The sequence below is a fragment of the Engystomops pustulosus genome, chromosome 11, assembly GCF_040894005.1.
Source record: "Engystomops pustulosus chromosome 11, aEngPut4.maternal, whole genome shotgun sequence".
Taxonomy (NCBI): Eukaryota; Metazoa; Chordata; class Amphibia; order Anura; family Leptodactylidae; genus Engystomops; species Engystomops pustulosus.
The window spans coordinates 86712634-86726945 of NC_092421.1; positions in this window are offsets into that span (position 1 = coordinate 86712634).

Here is a 14312-nt window from a genome sequence, read left to right on the forward strand (position 1 = left end):
ACAGGAGATCAAAGCAAGGCAGGTACAGGAATACAGGGCTCCCAGGGCACTGAGATCCAGTGGGGAATAATGGGAGCCGCCGATCTTTATGGAAATCCGGAAGTGGCCAGCGCAAATCTCCAAGTGCTGGCGTGCGCACACCCTAAGAAGCGGGGACACGCCACCTAGCCGGAATGTTAGCAGGAGCAGGGAGAGGCGCCACGGAGAGGGGCACGGGGGCACCCGTGACCTGGATTGGATCCAATTGTTATGAACTTGCATGAGAATCAATGGAGAATCTCTCTGTTGATAACTTGAACCTCAGATTTTGCATATCTGATTTTTGAGTCAATTCTGGTCTTCCTTGACCTTCCCATTAGAAATCCTATAGAACTGAATAGGGCTGGTCCTATAGACTGGCCCATTTAAACCCATAGAAGTGGGTCACACATGGTGGCTTGATGGTCAGGATGATGGGTTTGAAAGTGGACCAAGAGCAACATAAGTGTGTAGACTCAGTTTACTATGGTTTGGGTTTCATTTGGTTCGTCTCTGGTTCTTCCAACACGACAAACCTGGCAAGTAGAGACAAATGGAGTCTTGTCTGGTGTAAGGGCAGACTTAGGATGAGGACTTGGACCTTGTGTTTGCGTGGGTTTCCTCCGGGTACTCCGGTTTCCTCCCACCCTCCGAAAAAACATACTGGTAGGTTGATTAGATTTGTGAGCCCCATGGGGATTTGGCAAGTTCTGTGCAGCGCTGCATAATCTGTGTGCGCCATAGAAATAAAGAATTATTATTATTATTGTTCTACCAACTAGATTGTAAGCGTCAATGGGCACAGGCACTCAGATGAAAGAAGACAATGGGGCACATTTACCCGGTCCCTGCGCGATCCCCGAGGTGCGATGTCCGCCGGAATCTCTGTACAGCACCGCAGAATATGTCAGTGCTATTTAAACACTTACGATATTAAAATGTCCACTTGAATTGAAACCGAGTCTTAAATCTTTTGCTCAAATTCCAGGTAGACGCGCGGCAAGAGATTATTGTCATCTTCGGAATATTTCCTGCTGCTATAAGAAGATTAGGCGGAATGTCTTAAGTCTTCTGCATACTTGTCATCCTCCGCTAAGTAACCATCAGAGTCTCACATAACGCGGATATTTTTATAGATCTTGTGAAGTAGGACGTGGTAACGGAGAAGTATCCAGAGGATCTCCGGGATGAAATCTCATTGTAATCAATAGAAAAGTCTAATAATCCTCCATGAAACTGCTGGTGAACGGCCAAAGGTGACCCGGCAAAAAAACATTGCTACATTGTTTTATGAGATTTTTATTTAAGCTACTTTGTCCTTTAAATGTTACAGCTTCCTGGCCGGTACGGAATCCGGATCACTGTGCCCCGGCAGGTGCAAAATCTGTCATCCAGGGGAGGGGCCTCGGAATTTTCATGAACATTATACTGTATCTCAGGAGATTCAGATACAGGCAGTTACGTACAAGACGTTCGGAAGGTTTGTACTTAAGTTGAATTTGTATGTAAGTCGGAACTGTATATTTTATCATTGTAACCCCAAACAAATTCTTTTTGGTCTCTGTGACAATTGGATTTGAAAAATGTTGGATTGTCATAAGAACCAGGATTAATAATAAAGTTTATAATTACAGACACTTTTAATAATTGTTACAGCTGTTTATTGTAGCCTAAGGATATATACAGTAACTTACCAACATACAGAGGTCTGTTTGTAACTAGGGGTCGTCTGTAAGTCGGGTGTTAAGTAGGGGACCCCCTGTATTTGAAATTGTACAATGTGGGGGTCTTATCACGCTGGCAGGGCCCCACTAAGAATTTTGGGGCCCCTGATTGGCCAATTTTGTGGGCCAACCAACAAAAATGAGTTTCCTATCTTATGCTATACCACATACATAATGTGAAGGCTCATTTTGTACCGGAAGATTAAAACGATGATCAGAAGTCTTCTTGAGCGCCGAGTGCCCCATAATCTGCTGTTTACATGCTGTCCCCACTCAGTTTCCTGGAAGGAGGAGCAGGTCTGGGGCGCAGGAAGGCAACGGCTGCTGAAACACGTCTATCATGGGATTTCTATGGATTTCTCTCTGCCCTTGGAGGATCCACTGATGGTAGAGTTTACAGGTTTATTTCTTTCACACCCATAAGTTCAAGACTATCCCAGGCCTTGCATTGTACAGAGATAGTGGCCTCCAAATCAGTCTAGAGTTTTTAAATTGCCTGAAGTATCTGCATAAAATTAGTAAGTTAACAAAACATATAACATATTACATGGGGGCTTTACCAAAATCAGTTCTACTACTACTACAGGAGCCACCGCAACACCGGAACCAAGATTACAACATAGATACAGCACCGGAACCAAAATTACAACATAGATACAGCACCGGAACCAAGATTACAACATAGATACAGCACCGGAACCAAAATTACAACATAGATACAGCACCGGAACCAAGATTACAACATAGATACAGCACCGGAACCAAGATTACAACATAGATACAGCACCGGAACCAAGATTACAACATAGATAGAGCACCGGAAACAAAATTACAACATAGATACAGCACCGGAAACAAAATTACAACATAGATACAACACCGGAACCAAGATCACAACATAGATACAACACCGGAACCAAGATTACAACATAGATACAGCACCAGAACCAAAGTTACAACATAGATACAACACCGGAACCAAGATTACAACATAGATACAGCACCAGAACCAAGATTACAACATAGATACAGCACCGGAACCAAGATTACAACATAGATACAGCACCGGAACCAAGATTACAACATAGATAGAGCACCGGAAACAAAATTACAACATAGATACAGCACCGGAAACAAAATTACAACATAGATACAACACCGGAACCAAGATCACAACATAGATACAACACCGGAACCAAGATTACAACATAGATACAGCACCAGAACCAAAGTTACAACATAGATACAACACCGGAACCAAAATTACAACATAGATACAACACCGGAACCAAGATTACAACATAGATACAGCACCAGAACCAAGAATACAGAATAGATACAACACCAGAACCAAGATTACAACATAAAACACCGGAACCAAGAATACAACATAGATACAGCACCGGAACCAAAAGTACAACATAGATACAACACCGGAACTAAGATCACAACACACATACAGCACCGGAACCAAGATTACAACATAGATACAGAACCGGAAACAAAATTACAACATAGATACAACACCGAAACCAAGATCACAACATAGATACAGCACCGGAACCAAGATTACAACATAGATACAGCACCGGAACCAAGATTACAACATAGATACAGCACAAGAACCAAAGTTACAACATAGATACAACACAGGAACCAAGAATACAACATAGATAGAGCACTGGAACAAAGATTACAACATTGATACAGCACCAGAACCAAGAATAAAACATTGATACAGCACCAGAACCAAGAATAAAACATTGATACAGCACTGGAACCAAAATCACAAGATAGATACAGCAGGGGAACCAAGGTAACTACAGTAAATATATTACTATATATATAATTTATTGTATATATTATATATATTACATATAACTATTATATATTACTAATATATTATATATAACTAGAACCACGGTTACTACATAGATACAATACAAAACACAACAACATTACTACATATATAGTTTCTATAGAATTGAAAGAAAAAAATATTCTGAACAAACAAACATGTGCGGTATAACATCTCCCAAAAAAAGAAACAATAAGCAACAAAGAAATAATAATTAAAAAATGAATAGAAAAAATGCTGTTAACATCACAGCAGGCCGAGCGTAGAACTGAGCCGGGCAGAGGATGCACCAACACTGCCGGACACCAGATATCTGGAGGATGGAGCCGGATCTGCCAATGCTTTTCCCATGATGCAGCGTTATAGTGTTGACTCCTTTTTTCTCATATCTATCTGTCTATTGGGGGGGCGGGGTATATGTTACACCCCCCCCCCCCCCCTTATGTGTCTTTTCTAATTTTTATATAATAACTTATATTACCAAGTTCTCTATATATTTTCGATTTCGGCTTGAGCCGCGTTTTCCTGGTAGACTTCCTGTTCGTCTTTTGAAGTCGATTTTCAAAGTCACTGAAAGTCCCAGAAGGATAAAAGTTAGTGACATGTACAGGAGGGCGACGGTACATGGAGTAACCGCGGTCTAAGAGGAGATGAGATAAAGGAGGAGGAAGAACAGGCGACGCTCTCCATACTGTATAGGGGGAAATGACACGAGGGGTCAAGACTGCAGGTACAAGAGACGTGCCATTGGGTGTAAGTCTTTCTATCCAATGATTTATCTATTTATTTATTCATCCATACATTGTCCTAGAGACAATAGCCACTATCCAACAGGACATTACATAACTTAACTTTAACATATTAACATATTGGGGCTCAGTCACTAAAATCCTGTGCCCGATATCCTGCATGTGTCGCTTCCCCGCTCAGGTCCCCGGAGTTCACCTTCTTCTTCCTGGTGCATGTAAGTGCATTGTCCGTGTATAATGCGCTGTGCGGGGAGTCACTAAGATCGTGCACCCGATATCCTGCATGTGTCGCTTCCCTGCTCAGGTCCCCGGAGTTCACCTTCTTCTTCCTGGTGCATGTAAGTGCATTGTCCGTGTATAATGCGCTGTGCAGGGAGTCACTAAGATCCTGCACCCGATATCCTGCATGTGTCGCTTCCCCGCTCAGGTCCCCGGAGTTCACCTTCTTCCTGGTGCATGTAAGTGCATTGTCCGTGTATAATGCGCTGTGCGGGGAGTCACTAAGATCGTGCGCCTGATATCCTGCATGTGTCACTTCCCCGCTCAGGTCCCCGGAGTTCACCTTCTTCTTCCTGGTGCATGTAAGTGCATTGTCCGTGTATAATGTGCTGTGCGGGGAGTCACTAAGATCCTGCGTCCGATATCCTGCATGTGTCGCTTCCCCGCTCAGGTCCCCGGAGTTCACCTTCTTCTTCCTGGTGCATGTAAGTGCATTGCCCATGTATAATGTGCTGTGCGGGGAGTCACTAAGATCCTGCACCCGATATCCTGCATGTATCGCTTCCCCGCTCAGGTCCCCGGAGTTCACCTTCTTCTTCCTGGTGCATGTAAGTGCATTGTCCGTGTATAATGCGCTGTGCGGGGAGTCACTAAGATCGTGCCCCCGATATCCTGCATGTGTCGCTTCCCTGCTCAGGTCCCCGGAGTTCACCTTCTTCTTCCTAGTGCATGTAAGTGCATTGTCGGTGTATAATGCGCTGTGCGGGGAGTCACTAAGATCCTGCGCCCGATATCCTGCATGTGTCACTTCCCCGCTCAGGTCCCTGGAGTTCACCTTCTTCTTCCTGGTGCATGTAAGTGCATTGTCCATGTATAATGCGCTGTACGGGGAGTCACTAAGATCCTGCGCCCGATATCCTGCATGTGTCGCTTCCCTGCTCAGGTCCCCGGAGTTCACCTTCTTCTTCCTGGTACATGTAAGTGCATTGTCCGTGTATAATGCGCTGTACGGGGAGTCACTAAGATCGTGCACCTGATATCCTGCATGTGTCGCTTCCCCGCTCAGGTCCCCGGAGTTCACCTTCTTCTTCCTGATGCATGTAAGTGCACTGTCCGTGTATAATGCGCTGTGCGGGGAGTCACTAAGATCCTGCGCCTGATATCCTGCATGTGTCGCTTCCCCGCTCAGGTCCCCGGAGTTCACCTTCTTCTTCCTAGTGCATGTAAGTGCATTGTCTGTGTATAATGCGCTGTGCGAGGAGTCACTAAGATCCTGCACCCGATATCCTGCATGTGTCGCTTCCCCGCTCAGGTCCCTGGAGTTCACCTTCTTCTTCCTAGTGCATGTAAGTGCATTGTCGGTGTATAATGCGCTGTGCGGAGAGTCACTAAGATCCTGCACCCGATATCCTGCATGTGTCGCTTCCCCGCTCAGGTCCCTGGAGTTCACCTTCTTCTTCCTGGTGCATGTAAGTGCATTGTCCGTGTATAATGCGCTGTACGGGGAGTCACTAAGATCGTGCCCTCGATATCCTGCATGTGTCGCTTCCCCGCTCAGGTCCCCGGAGTTCACCTTCTTCTTCCTGATGCATGTAAGTGCATTGTCTGTGTGTAATGCGCTGTGCGAGGAGTCACTAAGATCCTGCACCCGATATCCTGCATGTGTCGCTTCCCCGCTCAGGTCCCTGGAGTTCACCTTCTTCTTCCTGGTGCATGTAAGTGCATTGTCCGTGTATAATGCGCTGTACGGGGAGTCACTAAGATCGTGCCCTCGATATCCTGCATGTGTCGCTTCCCCGCTCAGGTCCCCGGAGTTCACCTTCTTCTTCCTGATGCATGTAAGTGCATTGTCTGTGTATAATGCGCTGTGCGGGGAGTCACTAAGATCCTGCGCCCGATATCCTGCAAGTGTCGCATCCCCGCTCAGGTCCCTGGAGTTCACCTTCTTCTTCCTGGTGCATGTAAGTGCATTGTCCGTGTATAATGCGCTGTACAGGGAGTCACTAAGATCGTGCCCCCGATATCCTGCATGTGTCACTTCCCCGCTCAGGTCCCCGGAGTTCACCTTCTTCTTCCTGGTGCATGTAAGTGCATTGTCCGTGTATAATGCGCTGTACGGGGAGTCACTAAGATCGTGCCCCTGATATCCTGCATGTGTCACTTCCCCGCTCAGGTCCCCGGAGTTCACCTTCTTCTTCCTGGTGCATGTAAGTGCATTGTCCGTGTATAATGCGCTGTGCGGGGAGTCACTAAGATCCTGCGCCCGATATCCTGCATGTGTCGCTTCCCTGCTCAGGTCCCCGGAAATCACCTTCTTCTTCCTGGTGCATGTAAGTGCATTGTCTGTGTATAATGCGCTGTGCGGGGAGTCACTAAGATCCTGCACCTGATATTCTGCATGTGTCGCCAGAAGAAGAAGGTGAACTCCGGGGACCTGAGCGGGGAACGCTCAGGTCCCCGGAGTTCACCTTCTTCTTCTGGTGCATGTAAATGCATAGTCAGTGTATAATGCGCTGTGCAGCGAGTCACTAAGATCCTGCACCCGATATCCTGCATGTGTCGCATCCCCGCTCAGGTCCCTGGAGTTCACCTTCTTCTTCCTGGTGCATGTAAGTGCATTGTCCGTGTATAATGCGCTGTGCGGGGAGTCTCTAAGATCAGGCGCCCCAGATCCTGCATGTGTCGCTTCCCCGCTCAGGTCCCCAGGGTTCACCTTCTTCTTCCTGGTGCATGTAAGTGCATTGTCCGTGTATAATGCGCTGTACGGGGAGTCACTAAGATCGTGCCCCCGATATCCTGCATGTGTCACTTCCCCGCTCAGGTCCCCGGAGTTCACCTTCTTCCTGGTGCATGTAAGTGCATTGTCCGTGTATAATGTGCTGTGCAGCGAGTCACTAAGATCCTGCACCCGATATCCTGCATGTGTCGCATCCCCGCTCAGGTCCCTGGAGTTCACCTTCTTCTTCCTGGTGCATGTAAGTGCATTGTCCGTGTATAATGCGCTGTGCGGGGAGTCTCTAAGATCAGGCGCCCCAGATCCTGCATGTGTCGCTTCCCCGCTCAGGTCCCCAGGGTTCACCTTCTTCTTCCTGGTGCATGTAAGTGCATTGTCCGTGTATAATGCGCTGTGCAGGGAGTCACTAAGATCGTGTGCCCGATATCCTGCATGTGTCGCTTCCCCGCTCAGGTCCCTGGAGTTCACCTTCTTCTTCCTGGTGCATGTAAGTGCATTGTCCGTGTATAATGCGCTGTGCGGGGAGTCACTAAGATCGTGTGCCCGATATCCTGCATGTGTCGCTTCCCCGCTCAGGTCCTCGGAGTTCACCTTCTTCTTCCTGGTGCATGTAAGTGCATTGTCCATGTATAATGCGCTGTGCAGGGAGTCACTAAGATCCTGCACCCGATATCCTGCATGTGTCGCTTCCCCGCTCAGGTCCCTAGAGTTCACCTTCTTCTTCCTGGTGCATGTAAGTGCATTGTCCGTGTATAATGCGCTGTGCGGGGAGTCACTAAGATCCTGCGCCCGATATCCTGCATGTGTCGCTTCCCCGCTCAGGTCCCAGAGTTCACCTTCTTCTTCCTGGTGCATGTAAGTGCATTGTCCGTGTATAATGCGCTGTGCGGGGAGTCACTAAGATCCTGCGCCCGATATCCTGCATGTGTCGCTTCCCCGCTCAGGTCCCGGAGTTCACCTTCTTCTTCCTGGTGCATGTAAGTGCATTGTCCATGTATAATGCGCTGTGCGGGGAGTCACTAAGATCCTGCGCCCGATATCCTGCATGTGTCGCTTCCCCGCTCAGGTCCCCGGAGTTCACCTTCTTCTTCCTGGTGCATGTAAGTGCATTGTCCGTGTATAATGCGCTCTGCGGGGAGTCACTAATATCGTGCACCCGATATCCTGCATGTGTCGCTTCCCCGCTCAGGTCCCTAGAGTTCACCTTCTTCTTCCTGGTGCATGTAAGTGCATTGTCCGTGTATAATGCGCTGTGCGGGGAGTCACTAAGATCCTGCGCCCGATATCCTGCATGAGTCGCTTCCCCGCTCAGGTCCCGGAGTTCACCTTCTTCTTCCTGGTGCATGTAAGTGCATTGTCTGTGTATAATGTGCTGTGCAGGGAGTCACTAAGATCCTGCACCCGATATCCTGCATGTGTCGCTTCCCCGCTCAGGTCCCTTGAGTTCACCTTCTTCTTCCTTGTGCATGTAAGTGCATTGTCTGTGTATAATGTGCTGTGCAGGGAGTCACTAAGATCCTGCACCCGATATCCTGCATGTGTCGCTTCCCCGCTCAGGTCCCTGGAGTTCACCTTCTTCTTCCTGGTGCATGTAAGTGCATTGTCCGTGTATAATGCGCTGTGCGGGGAGTCACTAAGATCCTGCGCCCGATATCCTGCATGAGTCGCTTCCCCGCTCAGGTCCCGGAGTTCACCTTCTTCTTCCTGGTGCATGTAAGTGCATTGTCTGTGTATAATGTGCTGTGCAGGGAGTCACTAAGATCCTGCACCCGATATCCTGCATGTGTCGCTTCCCCGCTCAGGTCCCTGGAGTTCACCTTCTTCTTCCTGGTGCATGTAAGTGCATTGTCCGTGTATAATGCGCTGTGCGGGGAGTCACTAAGATCCTGCGCCCGATATCCTGCATGTGTCGCTTCCCCGCTCAGGTCCCGGAGTTCACCTTCTTCTTCCTGGTGCATGTAAGTGCATTGTCCGTGTATAATGCGCTGTGCGGGGAGTCACTAAGATCGTGCACCCGATATCCTGCATGTGTCGCTTCCCCGCTCAGGTCCCTAGAGTTCACCTTCTTCTTCCTGGTGCATGTAAGTGCATTGTCCGTGTATAATGCGCTGTGCGGGGAGTCACTAAGATCGTGCACCCGATATCCTGCATGTGTCGCTTCCCCGCTCAGGTCCCTAGAGTTCACCTTCTTCTTCCTGGTGCATGTAAGTGCATTGTCCGTGTATAATGCGCTGTGCGGGGAGTCACTAAGATCCTGCGCCCGATATCCTGCATGTGTCGCTTCCCCGCTCAGGTCCCGGAGTTCACCTTCTTCTTCCTAGGGCATGTAAGTGCATTGTCTGTGTATAATGTGCTGTGCAGGGAGTCACTAAGATCCTGCCCCGATATCCTGCATGTGTCGCTTCCCCGCTCAGGTCCCTAGAGTTCACCTTCTTCTTCCTGGTGCATGTAAGTGCATTGTCCGTGTATAATGCGCTGTGCGGGGAGTCACTAAGATCCTGCGCCCCATATCCTGCATGTGTCGCTTCCCCGCTCAGGTCCCTAGAGTTCACCTTCTTCTTCCTGGTGCATGTAAGTGCATTGTCCGTGTATAATGCGCTGTGCGGGGAGTCACTAAGATCCTGCGCCCCATATCCTGCATGTGTCGCTTCCCCGCTCAGGTCCCCGGAGTTCACCTTCTTCTTCTCGGTGCATGTAAGTGCATTGTCCGTGTATAATGCGCTGTGCGGGGAGTCACTAAGATCGTGCCCCCGATATCCTGCATGTGTCACTTCCCTGCTCAGGTCCCCGGAAATCACCTACTTCTTCCTGGTGCATGTAAGTGCGTTGTCCGTGTATAATGCGCTGTGCGGGGAGTCACTAAGATCCTGCGCCTGATATCCTGCATGTGTCGCTTCCCCGCTCAGGTCCCCGGAGTTCACCTTCTTCTTCTCGGTGCATGTAAGTGCATTGTCCGTGTATAATGCGCTGTGCGGGGAGTCACTAAGATCCTGCGCCTGATATCCTGCATGTGTCGCTTCCCCGCTCAGGTCCCCGGAGTTCACCTTCTTCTTCTCGGTGCATGTAAGTGCATTGTCCGTGTATAATGGCTGTGCGGGGAGTCACTAAGATCCTGCCCCCGATATCCTGCATGTGTCACTTCCCCGCTCAGGTCTCTAGAGTTCACCTTCTTCTTCCTGGTGCATGTAAGTGCATTGTCCGTGTATAATGCGCTGTGCGGGGAGTCACTAAGATCCTGCGCCCCATATCCTGCATGTGTCGCTTCCCCGCTCAGGTCCCCGGAGTTCACCTTCTTCTTCTCGGTGCATGTAAGTGCATTGTCCGTGTATAATGCGCTGTGCGGGGAGTCACTAAGATCCTGCGCCTGATATCCTGCATGTGTCGCTTCCCTGCTCAGGTCCCCGGAAATCACCTACTTCTTCCTGGTGCATGTAAGTGCGTTGTCCGTGTATAATGCGCTGTGCGGGGAGTCACTAAGATCCTGCGCCTGATATCCTGCATGTGTCGCTTCCCCGCTCAGGTCCCCGGAGTTCACCTTCTTCTTCTCGGTGCATGTAAGTGCATTGTCCGTGTATAATGGCTGTGCGGGGAGTCACTAAGATCGTGCACCCGATATCCTGCATGTGTCGCTTCCCCGCTCAGGTCCCTGGAGTTCACCTTCTTCTTCCTGGTGCATGTAAGTGCATTGTCCGTGTTTAATGCGCTGTGCGGGGAGTCTCTAAGATCAGGCGCCCGATATCCTGCATGTGTCGCTTCCCCGCTCAGGTCCCCAGGGTTCACCTTCTTCTTCCTGGTGCATGTAAGTGCATTGTCCGTGTATTATGCGCTGTGCGGGAAGTCACTAAGATCGTGCCCCCAATATCCTGCATGAGTCACTTCCCCGCTCAGGTCCCCGGAGTTCACCTTCTTCTTCCTGGTGCATGTAAGTGCATTGTCCGTGTATAATGCGCTGTGCGGGGAGTCACTAAGATCCTGTGCCCGATATCCTGCATGTGTCGCTTCCCCGCTCAGGTCCCTGGAGTTCACCTTCTTCTTCTTGGTGCTTGTAAGTGCATTGTCCATGTATAATGCGCTTTACGGGGAGTCACTAAGATCCTGCACCCGATATCCTGCATGTGTCGCTTCCCCGCTCAGGTCCCCGGAGTTCTCCTTCTTCTTCCTGGTGCATGTAAGTGCATTGTCCGTGTATAATGCGCTGTGCGCGGAGTCACTAAGATTGTGCACCCGATATTCTGCATGTGTCGCTTCCCCGCTCAGGTCCCTGGAGTTCAACTTCTTCTTCCTGGTGCATGTAAGTGCATTGTCCGTGTATAATGTGCTGTGCGGGGAGTCACTAAGATCGTGCGCCTGATATCCTGCATGTGTCGCTTCCCCGCTCAGGTCCCCGGAGTTCTCCTTCTTCTTCCTGGTGCATGTAAGTGCATTGTCCGTGTATAATGTGCTGTGCGCGGAGTCACTAAGATTGTGCACCCGATATCCTGCATGTGTTGCTTCCCCACTCAGGTCCCCGGAGTTCACCTTCTTCTTCTTGGTGCATTGTCTGTGTATAATGCGCTGTGCGGGGAGTCACTAAGATCGTGCGCCTGATATCCTGCATGTGTTGCTTCCCCACTCAGGTCCCCGGAGTTCACCTTCTTCTTCTTGGTGCATGTAAGTGCATTGTCCGTGTATAATGTGCTGTGCGGGAAGTCACTAAGATCGTGCGCCTGATATCCTGCATGTGTCGCTTCCCCGCTCAGGTCCCTGGAGTTCACCTTCTTCTTCCTGGTGCACGTAGGTGCTTGGGGTTGCGACAAAATTTGAAAGTTAAATTTCGCACTCAATTCGCACCAATTTCTGTCGCATGAAAGCAGTGAAGCTGCGCCATAGTCCAATCGTATGCGACACAATCCCAGCGCAGGCACTTGTTAAATACCTGCCCCTGAAAAAGGTGTAAAGTCCGACAAAGTGCGATCCGCGACCCTTAGTAAATGAGCCTGATTAACACCTATTGGATACTCCAAACCAGCCTTGTGTGACCCGGTCTTATAGTATCGGGTGATACCTATTTGTGTAGATGAAGATTTTATTTGTAATTCATCACTATTTTTTATCATTTTCTATTTATTCACTCTATTATTTTAAAGCCTCTTTTAACACCCCTATGTTTATATGTATTTATAGAACATTATACCTCTGTATTTTTCACTAAGTATTTTTAATCTCGTAATCATCTGTATTGAATTAATTAATTATTTTTTTATGAACATGCACTCCTAATGACCTTTATGACATGCATCTAATTATCTATGCACTGCCCCCAATGTATAAGATATTTTGCACACGTCCATTTATCCCCCTTTGTATTGTATCTTCTATGTTCCCTTAGTCTCTTTCCATTTGATACTAGACTCCGAAACGCGTTGTGTTCCTGAGATACCAAATAAAACTTTTCGTGTGAATACCTGTGGCCGCCAATTGTTACAACCCAAACCTAAACAGATTCTGGACCGTTGTGGCAACCAGTTTTCAATGACCTTTGTCCGGAGGCGGCACCTGGAGGCGCGTATACGGCTTCACAACACCTAAAATAGAGTTGTCCCCAATCTGCAACAACTATATCTGGTGAGCCTCACTGCAATCTCCCTTTGAACGCCCTTAATGGTTACAACACTTAGAATTCCCTATGAGCACTTTCTGCTCTCCCTTTTTCCACCTTTCTATAAGTCTTAAAGGAAACCTACCACTACGGACCTACCTATTAAGATAGATCCGGTGGTAGGTGCATCTGACATATGTAAGTGTAGCCCTTTTTAGGGCTAATCCTTTACTCCTCTCTATCTTTGCCCATCTTTAATCAGGGTAATATGCAAATTTTCTAAAGAGGCTCCAGCGGTGTGGAGTAGGCGGTGCTGAGGCCACACGCCGCGGCTACTCCACACCCCAGTAGTCTCTTAGATCCTCCTACCGAGACATCTTCAGCGCACAGCTCCTTGTTGCACTTTTCCATGAAGCCGGAGTTCTGCACATGCACAGTAGCTCTGGCTTTGGAGCCTAGATCACGCAGCCACTGGCCTGGGTTTTGTGCATGCACAGAATTCCGGCTTAGCGGAAGAGTGCGCACAGCTCCTTGTAGCATTCGTCCATGAAGCCGGAGTTCTGCACTTGAGCAGTAGCTTCGGCTTTGGAGCCTAGATCACGCAGCCACTGGCCAATGTTTTGCGCATGCACAGAATTCCGGCTTAGCAGAAGAGTGCGCACAGCTCCTTGTAGCACTCGTCCGTGAAGCCGGAGTTCTGCACTTGAGCAGTAGCTTCGGCTTTGGAGCCTAGATCACGCAGCCACTGGCCAATGTTTTGTGCATGCGCAGAATTCCGGCTTAGCAGAAGAGTGCGCACAGCTCCTTGTAGCACTCGTCCGTGAAGCCGGAGTTCTGCACTTGAGCAGTAGCTTCGGCTTTGGAGCCTAGATCACGCAGCCACTGGCCAATGTTTTGCGCATGTGCAGAATTCCGGCTTAGCGGAAGGGTGCGCACAGCTCCTTGTAGCTGAGCCCTGAAGATGTCTGGGTAGGAGAACCAAAGAGGCTACTGGGGCGTGGAGTAGCTGCAAAGTTTAGCCTCAGCTCCGGCTACTCCACGCCCCAGTAGACTCTTTAGAAAATTTGCATATTACCCTGATTAAAGATTAGCACAGATAGAGGGGAGAAAAGGATGAGCCCTCAAAAGGGCATTAGATGCACCTACCACCGCATCTACCTTAATAGGTAGATCCGTAGTAGTAGGTTTCCTTTAAAGAGACAGTACACAATAGTCAGAAGTACATTTTTTAGTGAAATTGCTTTTCCTGCAGTCATTAGGGAACCTCTGTCCGAGAACTGTGTAGGACTTCCATGGAGATGTTGCGGGCTCTGCGAACACTACGTATGGGTTAAGCCTTTATATTCTGCTTTTGTACCATAACCATGTTACTTTCGGACCAGTGTCAGAAGTAGAAAGGAGAAGGTTTGAGCTGCTCCGGTAAGAACCTTCC